At 46.0% G+C, this 17,749-nt stretch overlaps 1 pseudogene; it reads right to left on the bottom strand.

Annotated features, from left to right (window-relative positions):
* Positions 1 to 17,749, bottom strand: part of LOC148525494 (solute carrier family 12 member 3-like) — a 137,097-nt pseudogene that overhangs the window by 35,002 nt on the left and 84,346 nt on the right.

Here is a 17,749-nt window from a genome sequence, read left to right as displayed (position 1 = left end):
ATAAGGTGCTTGATGTGTGGCATCTCCAAATGTGTATTGTATTAAAAAAAAAATCTAAGATTTGAATTGATTTTAATACTTGCCTCAATATGTTTTCTATATATAATGTATTGTGTAGATATAGGCTCCTGACATTTACCAGAGCTTACAGTCAGCAAAGCAGAGAAGATGGGCAGATGTTACATGTAGAACAGTGCCCATTACTCTGTGTATTAATTGCAGAGCAAGGAACACTATTTTATCTATTGATAAGACTCAGTATGGAGCCAGACACCATTTCTGAGAGAAACTTACCAATATTTGTAGTTATGAGGTTATGTTCTCTTCCTATAGGTAGCTATGGAAGGCTGGCCTCCAGGTGACACTTGGGGAGAAACACCTACAAGTTATGTAACCTGGGTAAGTGATAATAACCATGACTGTAGTGTCAATCCCGTTACTGTAGTTTACAAAATGTTTAAACATCTATGCTAATAAACTATGATATACAAATAGTACATAATACCATAGTTATCTATGCTAATAAAGAGCAAAATTAGTTTTATCACAATTAAAAGTTACTTACCATTACCAACCTTCCATTCCAGAGTTATGGGGTTGCTCTCTTTGTACCACAATCCTCATCACCAGGGAGCCACCCTGAAATTGGGCCCCACAAAGGAAAAACCAGCCTGCTTTACAGGCCACAGAGTAGGGATGCATGGTTTTGCTCTACACTAGACATAAAGATATATGCAAGCTTCAACACCCATAGTAACCACTCTATCACTTATACATGTCATAAGGTCAGTGTGCAGAATTCAGATAGATGTACCATGATTGGACAGATGTGCTGCCATGACACATCCCTATGTTAAGTCTGCAGGGCAGTGTGTCCACACTGGGAAGGCTAATAACAATAGCTTGGTGTCTCTCCAGCACTGAAGGGGGGAATAGTTTAGGGCCCCACCAACTAGAATATGAGTACTTTTCACAAACTGGAATAGCTATCTACAGGATACAGTAACTGTCCTTTTATATGTTTTATAGTTGGTTCACTAAAGCAGGAGAACATTAAGTGCCCAAATTATATTTCATTTGTCTGTCTAGGGTTGGGATGCATGAGGCATTGCATTCGGAATGTGAAGCATCCTGCCACCCTTCGCATGCATGCCGGCGTTAGTATACGCCGGGAAGCATGATGAACACGGCAAAGGACCACTCTCTCGGTAACAGCGGCCCTTTGCAGTGTGAGAACAAGGACCCAAGCACCACGGGGGCTGCTGGGAGGGATAGAATTTTTCATAGCATTCTCCCAAACGAAGCCCATAGGCTTCTATAGGGTAATGCCATGAGGAAGATGGCATTACCCACTGGAACCAGGACCCATAGTGCATCACATTCTGGGCCTTGGTGCATAAGAGAAATGCTGCCAACCCAAATTTTGGGGGTTTGACCACATTTCGCCCCTTGCTACATCCTGCCCTAGATGAGGCTGCCAAGAGCTTTTTAGTGGCACATGCAGGTTTGGGTCATGTCCCTGTAGCCCAGTCCATTTTAAAAATAACTCTTCAAGTTTCCTAGACAGTGGTCCAGGCTGGGACTGGGAGTGAGAGAAAGGGAGTTGGCAGAATTCTTGTGACACAGAACCTTAGATTCCTTTTGGAAATACCTATCTGGGTGCTGCCTGTGCATAGGACTTCCCTTCATCTTCATGGGGAATTTTTAATAGTGTTCAGCAGTATGGTGTAACTGAATGATGGCATACAGTATGTACAATGTGCTTCCTCTTTTCCTGCAGTCAATTCTGCAGATATTACATGTATAAGCAGGCACTTTTTTTTTCTTTTGCAGCCCCTTCATACCATACTAGCCTCCTCTCCCAGAAGGTGCGGGAGGATTATGATTTTTCAAGTAGCCCCCGCACACTTGGAAGAGTGACTGCATCTTCTACATCCCGCCCACTTTCTAGTGAAGTACGCAGGATGGTGAGACAATTACCGGGAATCGCGGGTCCGTATGGAGGGGAGAGAGACAAAATGATGCAACCGCATCCCTAATGATGTAAAGGGCCCAGCCCTGCCCCCTAAATGATGCATCTCCTCTCTGGGCTTTTACTGTACCTGAGAGAAGATTAAACATGTTGGCAAGTATCCTTCATACAGACAGCTGGTCTCTGTATTACAGACCAAAATAAGAGCCTGGTTGTACATTAATAATCATACAGACAGCTAGTCTCTGTATTACAGACCGAAATAAGAGCCAGGTTGTACATTAATAATCATACAGACAGCTGGTCTCTGCATTATAGATCGATATAATACCGATATAATAGCCAGGTTGTACATTAATAATCATACAGACAGCTGGTCTCTGTATTATAGACTGATGTAAGAGCCTGGTTGTACATTAATAATCATACAGACAGCTGGTCTCTGTATCACAGACCGATATAAGAGCCTGGTTGTACATTAATAATCATATAGACAGCTGGTCTCTGTATTACAAACCGATATAAGAGCCTGGTTGTACATTAATAAATACAGGTACCTTATTATAATTATTATTATACTTTATTTATATTGCACAAACATATTACACAGTGCTTTTTAGAGAATGTTTAAAAGTTTTTTTTAGTCCATTTTGGGCTCCATGTCAGAAAGACATTGATTTTAATATAAACAAACTACTGGTATCTATATTACAGAATGAGGTCAGAGTCTACATTAACACGTATATGACTCCCAGCGGTTACATAATCGAAACATTGATGTTTCAGCAAATTACAATGGTAAGTCATCATTTCAGTGCACTGGTAAATTATATTACTAGTATTATTATTATTATTATTGCTGATGTTGTTGATAATAGTATTTTTAGCAGAAGTAATAGTAGTATATATTCACAAATATTATACACAGCACTTTACAGTTTTTAATAATTTTTTTACTTTGTTTTGGCACATTGTTTTTAATCAAAAAGGATTACTGTTATCTGTATTACAGACCAAGGTAAGAACATACTCATATGTGTTTGAAGATTTAAACGGCAACAGTTCAGAGTATTTTGTAACCCAAGCAAATACAATGGTGAGTGATATCTTAGCTACAATGCCAAATTATTATTATCAATATCCTTTATATAGTTAAAATATACTACACAGTGTTTTATAGAGAATATTTTGTAATCAATATTTATGATTACATTGTGGCCAGCCAATGTAACAAAAAACAAGAGATATGGTAAGAACTTACCTTTGTTATCTCTGTTTCTACGAAGTCCATAGGGTCCACAGGGTTGACCTTGGGGATATAGCTGGATCAGGATCCATGGGCACCACACAGTTAAGCTTTTAGCTCCCAGGATGCACTTGGGTCCTCCTCTATACCCCGCCCCCGAGCCACAGGCACCTCAGTTGGTAAGCAGCCTAGGCCGGAGGAGAATATGGAACAGAGAGAAGGAAGACTGGAACACACAAGAAACCATACTCACAGAAAAAGGAGACGGAAATACCGGTGACCAGCAACACAGCCCATTAGAAGCCAGGTGCGTCAGGGCGGGCGCCCTGTGGACCCTATGGACTTCGTAGAAACAGAGATAACAAAGGTAAGTTCTTACCATATCTCTTGTTTTCTACTTCAGGGTCCATAGGGGGTCCACAGGGTTGACCTTGGGGATGTCCCAAAGCAGTTCAACTAAGGGCGGGGACGCTCCTGTGCAGAAAGGAGAATCCTGCGCCCGAAGGATGCATCCTGAGAGGCAAAGGTGTCAAACGCATAAAATCTTAGAAACGTTTGAACCGAAGACCAAGTGGCTGCCTTACACAGCTGAACAGCTGAGGCACCACGTTTAGCAGCCCAAGAAGGGCCCACAGAACGAGTGGAATGAGCCTTAACAGAGGCTGGAACAGGTAAATGCTCTCGTATCTAAGCCTCCCTAATAACAGACAAAACCAACGGGCCAAAGTCTGGTTGTTGGCAGGCCAACCCCTCTTATGAAAACCAAAGAGGACAAACAAGGAGTCGGACTTTCGAACAGAAGCAGTCCGATCAACATAAACTCTGAGAGCACGGACAATGTCCAACGAAGTCTCCCCTGCTGTAAGATCAGGGGACTGAAAGGCTTGGACCACCAGTTCCTGATTGATATGGAACTTAGAGACAACCTTAGGTAAACACTCAGGACGAGTGCGAAGCACTGCTCTGTCCTGGAGAAAATAATTAAGAAGGGGGGACTACATGAAAGTGCCCCCAACTCGGAAACCCTCCTTGCTGAAGCAATAGCCAGGAGAATCCTGAGAACACCCCGGAAAAAAAGTCTGTACGTCCGGTAACATAGCAATTCTACGTTGGTACCAAACCGATAAAGCAGACACGTGCACCTTCAGAGAGGAAAGGCGTAAACCTAAGTCCAAACCCGACTGAAGAAAAGCCAGAATTCTTGAAACTCTGAATACCTGAGGATCATAAGTTTCTGGACTCACACCACTGAAAGTACGTGTGCCACACTCTATGGTAAATCCTTGCAGAAGCAGGCTTGCGTGCCCTCAGCATGGTGGAAATAACGGAACTAGAAAAGCCCCGGGACCTTAAGACGGCCGTCTCAAGAGCCACGCCGTCAAAGACAGACGACCCAGATCCGGGTAAAGGTAGGGCCCCTGAGACAACAAGTCCTGCCACTGAGGAGGAAGGTACGGAACGTCGATGGACAGACTCTGTAGGTTGGAGTACCACGGACGTCTTGGCCACGCTGGGGCCACCAGTACCAGAGTGCCTCCGTCCTGATAGAACTTGCACAGGACCCAAGGCAGAAGGGATATCGGAGGAAACAGATATGCCAGCTGAAACGTCCATCTGACCTACAGAGCGTCCACCAGACTGGCGCCGTCGTCCCTTGTCCTTGACCTGTACACGGGCAACTTGTGACTGTGACGAGAGGCCATCAAGTCCATCTCCGGCAGTCCCTACTTGTCCATGAGTAGTTGGAATACCACTGGATGAAGCGACCATTCCCCTGGATGCACGTCGTAACGGCTGAGGAAGTCTGCCTCCCAATTGAGGATTCCGGGAATGAAGACTGCAGAGATCGCTGGAAAGTGGCACTCCGCCCAGGTTAGGATGTGAGACACTTCTGCCATCGCAGCCCGGCTGCGAGTTCCTCCCTGGTGATTGATGTACGCCACCGTGGTGGCGTTGTCTGACTGCACTTGCACCGCCCTTCCGTGAAGAGTGGTGCCGGCCGACTGCAGAGCCCTGTACACGGCTCTTAGTTCCAGAACATTAATGGGGAGAGCCGCTTCCTCCGCTGTCCAACGACCCTGAAGTGACAAGGAGCCTGTCACCGCCCCCCAACCCCGAAGACTGGCATCTGTCGTGAGCCGAACCCAGTCCGGGATCCAAAAGGGGCGAACCTCGAGAAGGTGAGCTGTTTAAAGCCACCAATTCAGGGACTGTCGTACATCCGGAGATAGCACCAGGGTCTGTGACCGGATCCGGTGAGGCAACCCATTCCAGTTTGCTAGAATCAGCCTCTGCAGAGGCCTGGAGTGAAACTGGGCAAATTCCACCATGTCGAATGCCGACACCCTGGAACCCAGCACTCTCATTGCCGAGTGTACCGAAAGACTGGCACAATCCAGGCAACTGCGTATCCGCAACTGTAGGGAAGATACCTTTTCTAGAGTTAGAAAGATCCGCTGCTGATGAGAGTCTAGGAGGGCCCCCAGATGGACCCTCTGCTGAGATGGGATCAGGGATGACTTCCTCCAATTTATTAACCACCCGTGCATCTGCAGACAAGCCACCGTCAGTTGGAGATGTTGCAGCAGAACCTCCGGAGAGCTTGCCAGCAATAGGAGGTCGTCCAGATACGCTAACAACCGTACCCCCTGGTTCCGAAGGTGGGCAGCAATAACTGCCATCACCTTGGTGAACACCCTCGGCGCTGTGGAGAGCCCGGAACTGGTAGTGACGGTGCAACAGAGCGAACCGCAGACACCTCTGATGTGACGTTGCTATCGGCACATGGAGGTAAGCGTCCTGGATATCCAGGGAGACCATGTAATCCCCTGGTTCCATAGCCAGAATTATGGAACACAAGGTTTCCATTCTGAACCTGGGAATCCTGAGAAACCTGTTCAAAGACTTTAAATTTAGAACGGGTCGATGGGAGCCATTGGGTTTCTGTACCAGAAACAGCAGAATAGTACCCCATCCCATGCTGAGATTGTGGAACAGGTACAATGACCCCTGCAGTCAGCAAGGAGTCTATAGCCTTGGCTATGTCCTGAGAAGGACTCGTGCAGAAAAAACTAGTGAGGCGGTCTGCGCCGACAAGACAGGGCGTACCCCTGGGAGACCACTTCTCGCACCCAGGCATCGGTGGTGGTATTGAACCAGCTCTGGGCGAAATGAAGAAGTCGGCCTCCCCTCTGGGATCCCCCAGAGGGAGGCCCGTCCCATCAGGCGGAAGGCTTATCTTCCTGTTTGGAAGAGGGACGCCTGGCACTCTAAGCTTGTTTCTTGGACCTAGCCAGTCTATCCACGATCCTATCCAAGTCTCGACCAAAAAGTAATTCCCCATTAAAAGGTAAGGCCTCCAGGCCCTTGTTTGAATCAGCGTCTGCTCTCCAGGACCTCAGCCATAAGGAGCGGCGGGCATGCACAGCCGCAGCCGACACCCTAGAGGTTAGCAGACTAGCGTCCAAGGAAGCTTCTCCAATATAAGAAGCCGCATCACTCATCTGTCCTAGTAATGCCCTCTGGACTTCCTGAGTATCCTCAGGAAAAGTGTCCCCTAAGGCATTGGCCCAACCCTAATGGCCTTAGCCACCAGGAAATGGCCCTGGACGGGCGAGCAATTGCTCCCGATAGGGAATAAATAGACTTAAGGCAAGCCTCAACCTTTCTGTCCGTGGGATCCTTTAACGAGGAAACTGACGGTATTGGCAGCGTAGCACTCTTAATAAGGCGTGTGACATGGGAATCCACCGCCGGTGGAGCTACCCACTTCCTACAATGCGCCTCCGGGAATGGATAATTGGAAGCCAACCTCTTTTGAGGCACAAATCTCTTACTGGGTGTCTGCCAAGCCACCGCCATATGATCCGTTAATTGATCAGATAGGGGGAATACCGCCGAAGTCACCTTAGTTTTTTTTTTTTTTTTTTTTTAAACTAGGGAATTTCTACTTAGGATCAGGTGCCTCATCCTCTATTAGGAGAATGGCACGCACCGCCCTAACCAGAGCTCGTACATTAATAGACGACCGAGATTCCAACTCCTGAGCCGAGGTGTACGAATCGGAGTAGTCCTGGACATCACCCTCATCTGAGGACCCCTCAGTGTCCGAAATCTGCGCCGCATACAACTTATGTGCACGCTTAGACGCCCCTGCAGCCCTGTCATTGTGCAGCATCGACTGAAAAGTCGAAGATGCAGCTGCCAGACTCTGGACTGAACTGGAGAGCACGTCCACCCATGGTGGAGGAGCTGCCACATTGGTCTGGAAAGGCACCACAGACTGTTGTGTAGCAGGAGAGGCCTGAAAATAGATAGGCAATCCTGAATAAGGGTCCACAGTCTGTGACCCAGAGGAACTCTGCAATAATTGCGGGGTACACTGGTAATGGGAAATGGTAGGCTGGGACAGAGTCCTCGTAGGGACAGCAGACGGAGCCGCAAGGCGGTCCGCCAGAGACACCAGCACCTGTGAAAACATAGCCCATGGTGGCTCCTGTGTCATAGGGGGTCTGGATTGACCAGGAGTCAACTGACACCGCTCATAAAGGCCATCCAGAGATGCCTCTTCCCTATGTGATCCCGCAGAGCAGCGCCTGCAGGAAAACAACACTGGAGTCCCGGAGTGCTCAACTTCACCCTCAGACATAACCAAATATAATGTACAGACAAAATATATATGGCAATAGAGGAAAAAAGAACTGCACTTCCCTGTGTGCTGAACAACAGTCCTGAATATGGCACTGTGTAGCACACAACTGTATGTGACAGACCTCACAAATACTTGATTTATATATGTGAGGTTAGTAGAAAAGCCCCTCCTCCACACCTGTAGGGCTAAGGAAGAAGGAAAGAGATAGATATAAGCTGACAGTAATAAGAGAAAAATACAGACAGCAGCACTAGCAAAAGTCACATACCATGCAGGAAGATATACTCACTGCACCTTTACACTACACTCAACCGCCCAGATTCAGTGTCTGGGAGGGCTATAGTGCTGTGTACGCCGTCCTAACAGGGGAGAGGTACACAGGGGGACCGGTTCGCGTGCTCCCTGAGGGATCTGCGCTGCCACATGTAGAAAAAAATGGCCGCCAGAGACCTCAGAGGAGGAGTGGCCGAGTGAACTGCAGCTCAGGGACGCTAGACGTGCAGGCTGAAAAGCGCGCTGAGCTGAGGGGAGGAGCCGCTGAACAGGGAAGGCTTCCTCCCCTGGCTGTCCATTAACCCCAGGGATGCTGGCTTCCCGCTTGCCGGTTATCCCTGGTGGTCTAGTGGTCCCACGGGTTATGGGGGGGCCCGCCGCCACTGCCAGCAGCCTCCGGTCTGTCCCCAGGACCGGAGGCTAAAGGACTGCATTTAAGGTATTCCGCGCGCCGCTGCTAGCCAGCGATGCGCGGCTTACCTGAATCCCCGGCGACTCCGGCAGCAGTCCTGGGAGGTAGACAGAGTCCGGCTAGTACGGACTCTGTCCTCCCGCCGCGATCCCCAGATCAGTACTGGCGTCGCGGCGCCAGTCGGGGATCAGAGCGGCAGCGTGGGCGTCTGTACAGACAGCCCTTCGCTGCTGTCTGTAGTAAAAAGAGAAACTAAAATAAATAAAATCTATTAGAAAATAAAAAGCTTCTGGGGGCTGCTCCTGCAGCCCCCCTGCGCGGTGACCGAGTCCGGCCGGGCACCAGCTTACACTGAGGTGCCTGTGGCTCGGGGGCGGGGTATAGAGGAGGACCCAAGTGCATCCTGGGAGCTAAAAGCTTAACTGTGTGGTGCCCATGGATCCTGATCCAGCTATATCCCCAAGGTCAACCCTGTGGACCCCCTATGGACCCTGAAGTAGAAACATTTTTTTCATCTAAATGGGCTGTTCTATACATATTTATATTATAGGCAGGTCTGAGAGTCATCGCTAGCCTGTATGATGTGTCCAATAACAACGAGACGCAATATTTAATCACGCAGGGAATTACAATGGTGAGTAATCACTTTACTACACAAGTAAATTGCTAATGGTATTATAATTAGTAGTAGTAATAGTTTTACTATTATTATCAACCCTGAAATAGCCCAAATACTTTACAAAGCGGCATATTTATCAATTATCAGGTTTAGACCCAATAATTATCATTTTCTTTCACTGATATTCTCACCAACAAGAAATTATATACCTCCCAGATATATGAAGGAACACATCCAGGGACAGGGGCTAATAGGAGCCCATCCCTGCGATGAGTAAAGTGATCGCTGATGCGATCACTGGGTCTGATTTAGCATGGATTGCTATTACGATCGCAGCTGCGATTGCACACACAGGTCTGCTGTGAAAATCTGCTAATGAATGGAATCACAAAGCCATCGCACAGCCAGCATAGAGACAACCACTACCACTATCTCACATCCGTAATACTTTGAAATCCTGTGTACGCATTGGAAACATCAAGTAACATTGGTCCCTCATGCACAATTACAGGAGGTCCGACCTTACTCATAAATTGCTAACCTCATCTTCCGCAGTAAGTACTCAAGCTATATGCCGTCACAGTGGCTAATATATGCACGCCCATGCAACGCCTGTGTTTCTCTGACCACTCCCCCATCACCACCCCCAAAAGGTCACTGCTTGTCACTCACTCTGTGATGGCTTTCTTTCTGCGTGCAGAGATCGCAGTACCATCGCAATGCTATCTCACGCCTGCGCACCGCGGTGCACATGCATGCGCGCTATGCACCATCTGCCAATCTGCGTATGCTGTTGCATTTGGGATCCATGTTGAATCAGGCCCACTGTACTTTCTGCTGCGGGATCTCTGGCACACTAGTGGGTATGCGCGGTCTTCAGATTGCACATATTGAAATGGCCATTACCAGAGGGGGATCCAATGGATTGCACTACTGGCAAATTGTGCCATATGTAGACTATAGGATAAAGATGCAGTTAGTTATCGGGGCAAAGCTCCAGAATGCTTCACAATGGTAAATTTTACAATATAGACACTTATGGGGGCTGCAATTGCAAAGTGAAACAGGGGAACCATAGCATCCAGGGGATGAGGGAATTCTCACAAAATTTGTTTCATAAATAAGTGCTTTATACAGAATACTTAATCAATATTTATGTGTAAGATTTGGCCCCCAAAATAACAATGACATGGGGAACAATAGCATCCAGGGGATGAGGGATTTCTCTCAAAATGTGTTCAATAAATGAGTAAGATTTGGGCCCCCATAGTAATAAGGACATTGTTTTATTCTAAATGGACTATGGTTTTCTTTATTACAGAGTGAGATCCTGTCATATAATGATGTGCCCCATCACCGTGATAACTTGTCACATCTTATGATCACCAATGAAGTTACAATGGTGCGTAATCACTTATATGCACAAGTAAATAGTCATAATAAATTTACAGATGAGTCCTCATATCCCCAGTGTCTTTGCGCCTTATGGCACAAGTAGCCTGGTGCGACTGAGCCACGTAGAAAGGTGTAGCATACCATCTTTTTCTTTATATTATGCACCTTATTTGCATCACAGACTGCAGAAAAACACCACTCACAGTGTACTAGAGATGCTGGGCTGTGACTTTAGCTGCACATGACTTACTGTAGTTTAATGAGGAGGAGGAATGAGGTGAAGGGGCTCTACCATGGTCTATGTGTATAAGGGGCTCTACTGTGGCGTAATGTGTATAAGGGGCTCTGCCATGGTGTAATGTGTATAAGGGGCTCTACTGTAGCATAATGTGTATAAGCGGCTCTACTGTGGTGTAATATGTATAAGGGGCTCTACTGTGGTGTAATGTGTATAAGGGGCTCTACTGTGGTGTAATGTGTACAAGGGGCTCTACTGTGGCGTAATGTGTATAAGGGGCTCTACTGCGGTGTAATGTGTATAAGGGGCTCTACTGTGGTGTAATGTGTATAAGGGGTTCTACTGTGGTGTAATGTGTATAAGGGGCTCTACTGTGGTGTAATGTGTATAGGGGCTCTACTGTGGTGTAATGTCTATAAGGGGCTCTACTGTGGTGTAATGTGTATAAGGGGCTCTACTGTGGTGTAATGTGTATAAGCGGCTCTACTGTGGCGTAATGTGTATAAGGGGCTCTACTGTGGTGTAATGTGTATAAGGGGCTCTACTGTGGCGTAATGTGTATAAGGGGCTCTACTGCGGTGTAATGTGTATAAGGGGCTCTACTGTGGTGTAATGTGTATAAGGGGTTCTACTGTGGTGTAATGTGTATAAGGGGCTCTACTGTGGTGTAATGTGTATAGGGGCTCTACTGTGGTGTAATGTCTATAAGGGGCTCTACTGTGGTGTAATGTGTATAAGGGGCTCTACTGTGGTGTAATGTGTATAGGGGCTCTACTGTGGTGTAATGTCTATAAGGGGCTCTACTGTGGTGTAATGTGTATAGGGGCTCTACTGTGGTGTAATGTCTATAAGGGGCTCTACTGTGGTGTAATGTGTATAAGGGGCTCTACTGTGGTGTAATGTGTATAAGGGGCTGTACTGTGGTGTAATGTGTATAAGGGGCTCTACTGTGGCGTAATGTGTATAAGTAGCTCTACTGTGGTGTAACATGTATAAGGGGTCTACTGTGGTGTAATGTGTATAAGTAGCTCTACTGTGGTGTAATGTGTATAAAGGGCACTATGGGGCCTTCAAATACCTAGTTAAGAAGCAATCACTGCTGCAGCATATAGTTCCTTTAGATAGATATAGAATATGAGTTATCTTTAATGAATTAAACATGGAACCTATTAGTTATTGTACAATGTCTGAGTAATAACTAGTAGATTGTCTGGTAATAGTCATACTGCCAGAACTATTCATATCACTTTAGAGGACACATATAACATACTGTATATAATTTATATCTCCACCAGGTGAACTCGGAAGAGATGGAGGAAATAAAAGAAGACATCATGCCTGATGCAGACAGGGATCAGTCATCAGATAATGGCACAAAAAAGAAGAGATCACGTCTGCAATCAGCGCTACATTACCTGCGGAAAAGATGTCGCCAGCTGCTCTGTTGCTGTGTCCCCTAATAACATCTGGGTGATAATAATAATATTTGCCATCTTAGTCCCCTAATAACATCTGGGTGACAGTAATAATATTTACCATCTAATGGAGCGTACACACGGTCAGATTTGTCAGATGAACGACTGAACGACTAAACGATTTGAACGATTTGACCAAAGTTTTGAACGATTTGAACGATTGAACGATTTTTGACTGCATTAAAATGAATGGAATCGTCCAAGTCTGACTGCAAACCCATCAGATGTCAGATATCGTTATCTGACAAACGGGAACGCGCATCGTTGATCGTCCATCGTTCAGGCATGTCAGATATGAACGATTTTCCTTCAGATATGAACGACTGAACGATTTTTAAATCGTTATCGTCCATATCTGAAGAAAAAATCTGATCGTGTGTATGCACCATTAGTCCCCTAAAAATAACATCTGGGTGACAGTAATAATATTTACCATCTTAGGCCCTCATTCAGAGCCGTTCGCTATTTGCGGTCGTTCGTTCAAAAACAAGGGGTGGCTATTCAAATGATCTGTTCGCAAATTGCAGTCTGTTCACACCTCTAAGTCTGAACGAGCGAGCAAAACATACGCTCGTTTATTTGATAAAAACGCCCCCTGGCCGCACGCACCATACGTCATGTCCGCTATTTATTAGATTAATCGAGTACATCGACCAGCGTATGAACTGCTCGCTATTCTTGTGGTTGGTGTTTGCTACCACAAATTTGCGAGCAGTTCTGGCTATAAAATAACCCAGTGACGTGGTCAATGACGCTGCTGTATTAATTATGCACACCCATAAAACGCCCGTTTTGACCTTTAAGCACGCCTACGTTCGGTTCTCCACTCCCCATTTTCAAGCACCTTCCCCTGTTACCACCCACATACGCCTCATTCTGTCACTCAAAATAGCAGGCACTCGCTATATAGCGTACAAACGATTTTTGGCCGCACAGACTTGTTCGCGCATGCGTACTAAAAACCGTACGCATGCGCAGATGTGCGAACATCGCTCGGAACGAGCGTACTGCCGCTAACGAGCGGCTCTGAATGAGGGCCTTAGTCCCCTAAAAATAACATCTGGGTGACAGTAATAATATTTACCATCTTAGTCCCCTAATAACACCTGGGTGACAGTAATAAAATTCTTAAATACATTTTTTGCAAATATTTTTTTAATTTAATTAAATGTAAAAAAAGAATGACAATTTTTGAGGGCCTTTTGGTAAAAAAAAAAAAAAAATTCAGTTAAGTGGGTAAGAGAAATGTGTTGATTTTTTTATTTTAGTTTGACTTATTAAGTATGTTAATGAGATCAGGGCAGTTTAAGTATTTTAGAGCCTGATTCAGAGTTGTACGCAGTCCCGTATTGGTCGCATTTGACAGATGTTTTGGGGAATGCAGTGCACGTGTTGCGATGCCCTGGACCTCGCAGCCAATAAGACCGTTTCAGGGTGGGGAATGGGTGTGTCGCCTCCGTTTAGTGGGAGTGCCGAGGCCAGAGTCTGTGCAGATTTCCTGGCCCTGGCAGAGGAGTTCCATCACTCATTCTGAGTAAGCGTAAACTTATTCAGATGGGCGATGTTTGCGGCTGATGGTCATGATGGAGATCCGATGCTGCGTCTTTGGACGCAGCACTTGGATCTGCGATGCTGAAAGAGGGCGTCTTTTTTCTTTGAATGCCTCTTGCAGCATTAGCATATCTTAGCATCTCTGCTGCATCCAAAGATGCAGCAATGATGCTATTATCCCATAACTTTGAATCAGGCCCTTAGTTCATAAATCTGTTGCCAGTAGAGTTCTTCTAGGTTGAATAGACTAAGCTAAGCTATTTTTGTGCATAATTTGTACTTTTTAAGGTGTATTCAGCCATTGAATAGGCAGGTTAGTGGATGTTTTGTGACCAATAGGAAAACATAGGTACGATCAATGTCTTCTTTTGATGTGCCATACCTTTCCCTACTTTCTCTGGTTTCCTCGTGCACCAGGGACACGTGTGCAGTGTACGCACTAACTTTTGTCATTGAAACTCTTCTTTGGGCATGTATGGCCTCCACCAGACAGCTCTCATGTTCAGCTCTGTGGAGCTCTTCTTAGCCTATTACTGGGATTAATGAGAAAGGTAATTAGGGGGTTAATGAGTATAAATATAATGGATGTTGTGAGGATTAAGTAATAATAGGAAGGAGGTACGTTAATTATGGGGAATGGGATTGGTGCAATTAAGGGTTAAGGCGTAAATTATTTCTGCAGAGAGGATAATATTGTGGCATTCACAAAAATGCTCTATTATGGTGGTGACTGGGATGCTGTGTGTACTGTATGGAGCTCACTGGGATGCTCGGTGTACTCAAGGGCGGTCAATGGGATGTTTTTTGTATTTTATATAAGTCCCAAAAATGGTCTGCCATCGTTGTGAGTCCAAAAGTAAAAGTTGCTACAAGTGTGGTAGCCTAGGGAGCAATGACGTATTTTACCTAGGGGCTGCAGTGTACTGGTGTTACTGGCAATGGCTTCCCATTGGAAGCGCTACCTGTCAATCACACACAGGACAAACAAGGTGTTTTCTCCCCCTGGGACTGCCAGTTCAGGCTGTAATTAACAGAGAGAGTGCTTCCAAATGGAATCCACTCCTCTGTCTTTCCGACAACACTACCCAGCTGCTAGGAGTAGCAGCAATGCAGTCCCTAGATGCCGGTATTTGTTCTCATGTGCCGGTCCCGGGGCCTGCCAAATCCATTGCACAGGTGCTGGGACTGTAGCACGGGCAGCCCCCCTGGACCTAGACGGTAGGAGCTGCTACTGAAGGGGAGGGCTAGGGAGGCCTGAACTCTTATTCCTTTAGGTTGGAGTTTTGTGTGGTACATGGAATAAATCCATGTGGCGAGCAAAGCGAGTCCGCAAGGGGTCGAATGGTATTTCCGCAAAAAAAAAAAAAAAAAGGTGGTGTCGACCATTTTCGGGTCGACCTTTTGACCCTGTCGACCATTTGTACCTGTCGACCTTCTTCCATGTTGACCTTTACTGTGTCGACCTTTTGTACCTGTCGATCTATTAACTGTCTAACATCTGGGATCGATCTAGACATTGTCTATCTAATTTCTATCTATCTCTTATACCACATTCCTTTAGTAAGGCCCCTAGAAAAAACACTCCGCAGGCCAAAGGGCAGCACATCAAGTCCTGTCCAGGTAACAACTGAAACCAGGGGAGCCAGCGGCATCAGTGAACAACTGCAATTGGGAGCTGGGGATCGCTGGAGGCAACTACAAGAGAACACCATTAAAATCAGCCAGAAAAGAGAGCCACTAGAGAGGTCCCTTTTCTTTTTCTTTTTATAAACTCTTTTTATTGAGCAAATCACAAAGAAAACAGTACAATCCAATATTCAAAAAACAAGGTACAGCACATAACATAGGGGGTCATTCAGACCCACTCGCGAGCGGCAGTCCGCTCGCAAGTGGGTCGATGGTCTGCGCATGCGCACGACGGAGGGAGCTCCGTCGTGCGCATGCGCGAGACCCGGCGAGCGAAGGACTTTCCATCGCTCAGGGTTTCACACCAAAGGGGGCCTGCTGTCGATGTTGATTGACAGCACGCCCCCTTTGGCGGGCGTTCCGGGGGCGTGCCTGCCAGACGGAGGCGTTTCTATGGGAACGCCTACCGTCTGAAGCCGGCCCCACTGACATCACTAGTGATGTCAGTGGGAGTAATTTTGGCTCTGATAGAGCCAAAATCACTCCTGGCCTTGCGGTTGAGAAACCCGACCACAGGGTTTCTCTCGCAAGTTCAATGGTCGCGATGGTCAAGACCATCGCTACCATCTTGTTGGACGCTCGTATATGCTGTGGGTGGTGACCCACAGCTATACGAGCGTCCAGGAGGACGCTCCATTTTAATGGAGGTGGGCCCTGATTCAGAGAGAGCACTCTGGTCAGAGCGTCCGGCTCTGAATCAGGGCCATAGTTTTATAATGGAAACTGTACTATTTCAGAACAATAATATGATCTAATAGAAGATTTTCTCGTTATAAGAAAATAAAGAAAATAGATGCAAGAAAAAAATCTTGCAGCAACGGCGTGGCAATCCATTTAAAAATAGTGAAAAAAAAAAGAGAAAAAAGGAGACTTTAGGAAAGACAAAGGAGAATAAGAGGAGAAGAGGATCGGTGGACTCCATATGGAGTCACTCTTTTACAATCTAAACATAATAAAGAAAAAAATATAAAAGGAAAATTTAGTTGTTAAATGGAGAAGTAACATTCTGGTATGTCAGCCAAGGGGACCAAATTTTATCAAAGGTTTTGGATGTATTACGTAATAAAGCTGTCATGTATTCCATCTTGTATATATACCAGATACGTGATAATATTGCCTGCATTGGAGAGGGGTAGGGGTTTTTCCAATCCGCTGCAATTTGAAAGGTCATAGCAGATACTATGTGTCGGAATAACCTATTCTGAAACCGGGACAAAGAAGGCAGACTCAAGGGAAATAGAAAATGCAGAGGATCATAGGGAATCGTAATCTCAAAAAGGTGCGAGAGGACATTAATAACCTACTGCCAAATACTAGCTAATTTGGGACAAGACCACCAGATGTGCAAAAAACTGCCCTCTCCACCGCAACCCCTCCAGCATCTATCTGAAGCATCGGGAAACATTACTTGTAGCCGCGAGGGAGCATAATACCATCGATAAAGCAATTTATAAATATTTTCCTTAATTTTGACGCAAATAGAACTGGTGGCAGCGTTGTCCCAGATCTCCGTCCAATCCTCAGCATCTATAGAGTGTCCCAAATCTCGTTCCCACGCTAACTCATGAGGGTTCCGATTGGAGTTTACTTCCCCTAGTAAGGAGTAAATAGTAGAAATAAGACCCCTAGTGGAGGGTCGTCTCCAACATAAGGACTCAAAAGAAGTCAAAGATCTGCTAATCAGAGTCGAGCTAATTTTGGAGTGGAAGTGTCTAATTTGTAGGAACCGAAAAAAATCTTTGGATGGAACTGCCACTCTATCCCGGATTTCAGAAAATTGTGGGAAATTGGTATCTATAGTGATATCATTTACATAATAGATATTGCTCGATGACCAGGCAGTAAAAGATGATTTGCATAATCCAGGAGAAAAAGCTGGATTATGAAGTAGTGGTATCAAAGGGGACGGGGCTGGAGCTAACTTAAAACATCTATTGGTTAAATCCCAAACTGCTAAAGAGCGAGAAATTACTGGGTGAGAAGAAACCGTCCGGGGGCGATGAATCTTTGGTAGCCACAAGAGGGAGGATACAGTGGCCAGTCCCAACTCCTCGGCCTCGATAGCCACCCAGACCCTCCCCGCAGAGAAGTTACACCACTGAGCACAATGAGAGAGCTGCGCAGCGTAATATTTTTTAAAATTGGGAATACCCAGCCCCCCACCCCTAGAAGGCCGCTTAAGCAACTTTAGTCTAATCCTCGGGTGTTTCCGGTTCCATATGAAATATGAG

The sequence above is a fragment of the Taudactylus pleione genome, unplaced genomic scaffold (genome assembly GCF_031769625.1).
Source record: "Taudactylus pleione unplaced genomic scaffold, aTauple2 ptg000106l, whole genome shotgun sequence".
Lineage (NCBI taxonomy): Eukaryota > Metazoa > Chordata > Amphibia > Anura > Myobatrachidae > Taudactylus > Taudactylus pleione.
Note: the sequence above shows the minus strand (reverse complement) of the source record. Positions and strands in the feature narration are given on the sequence as shown.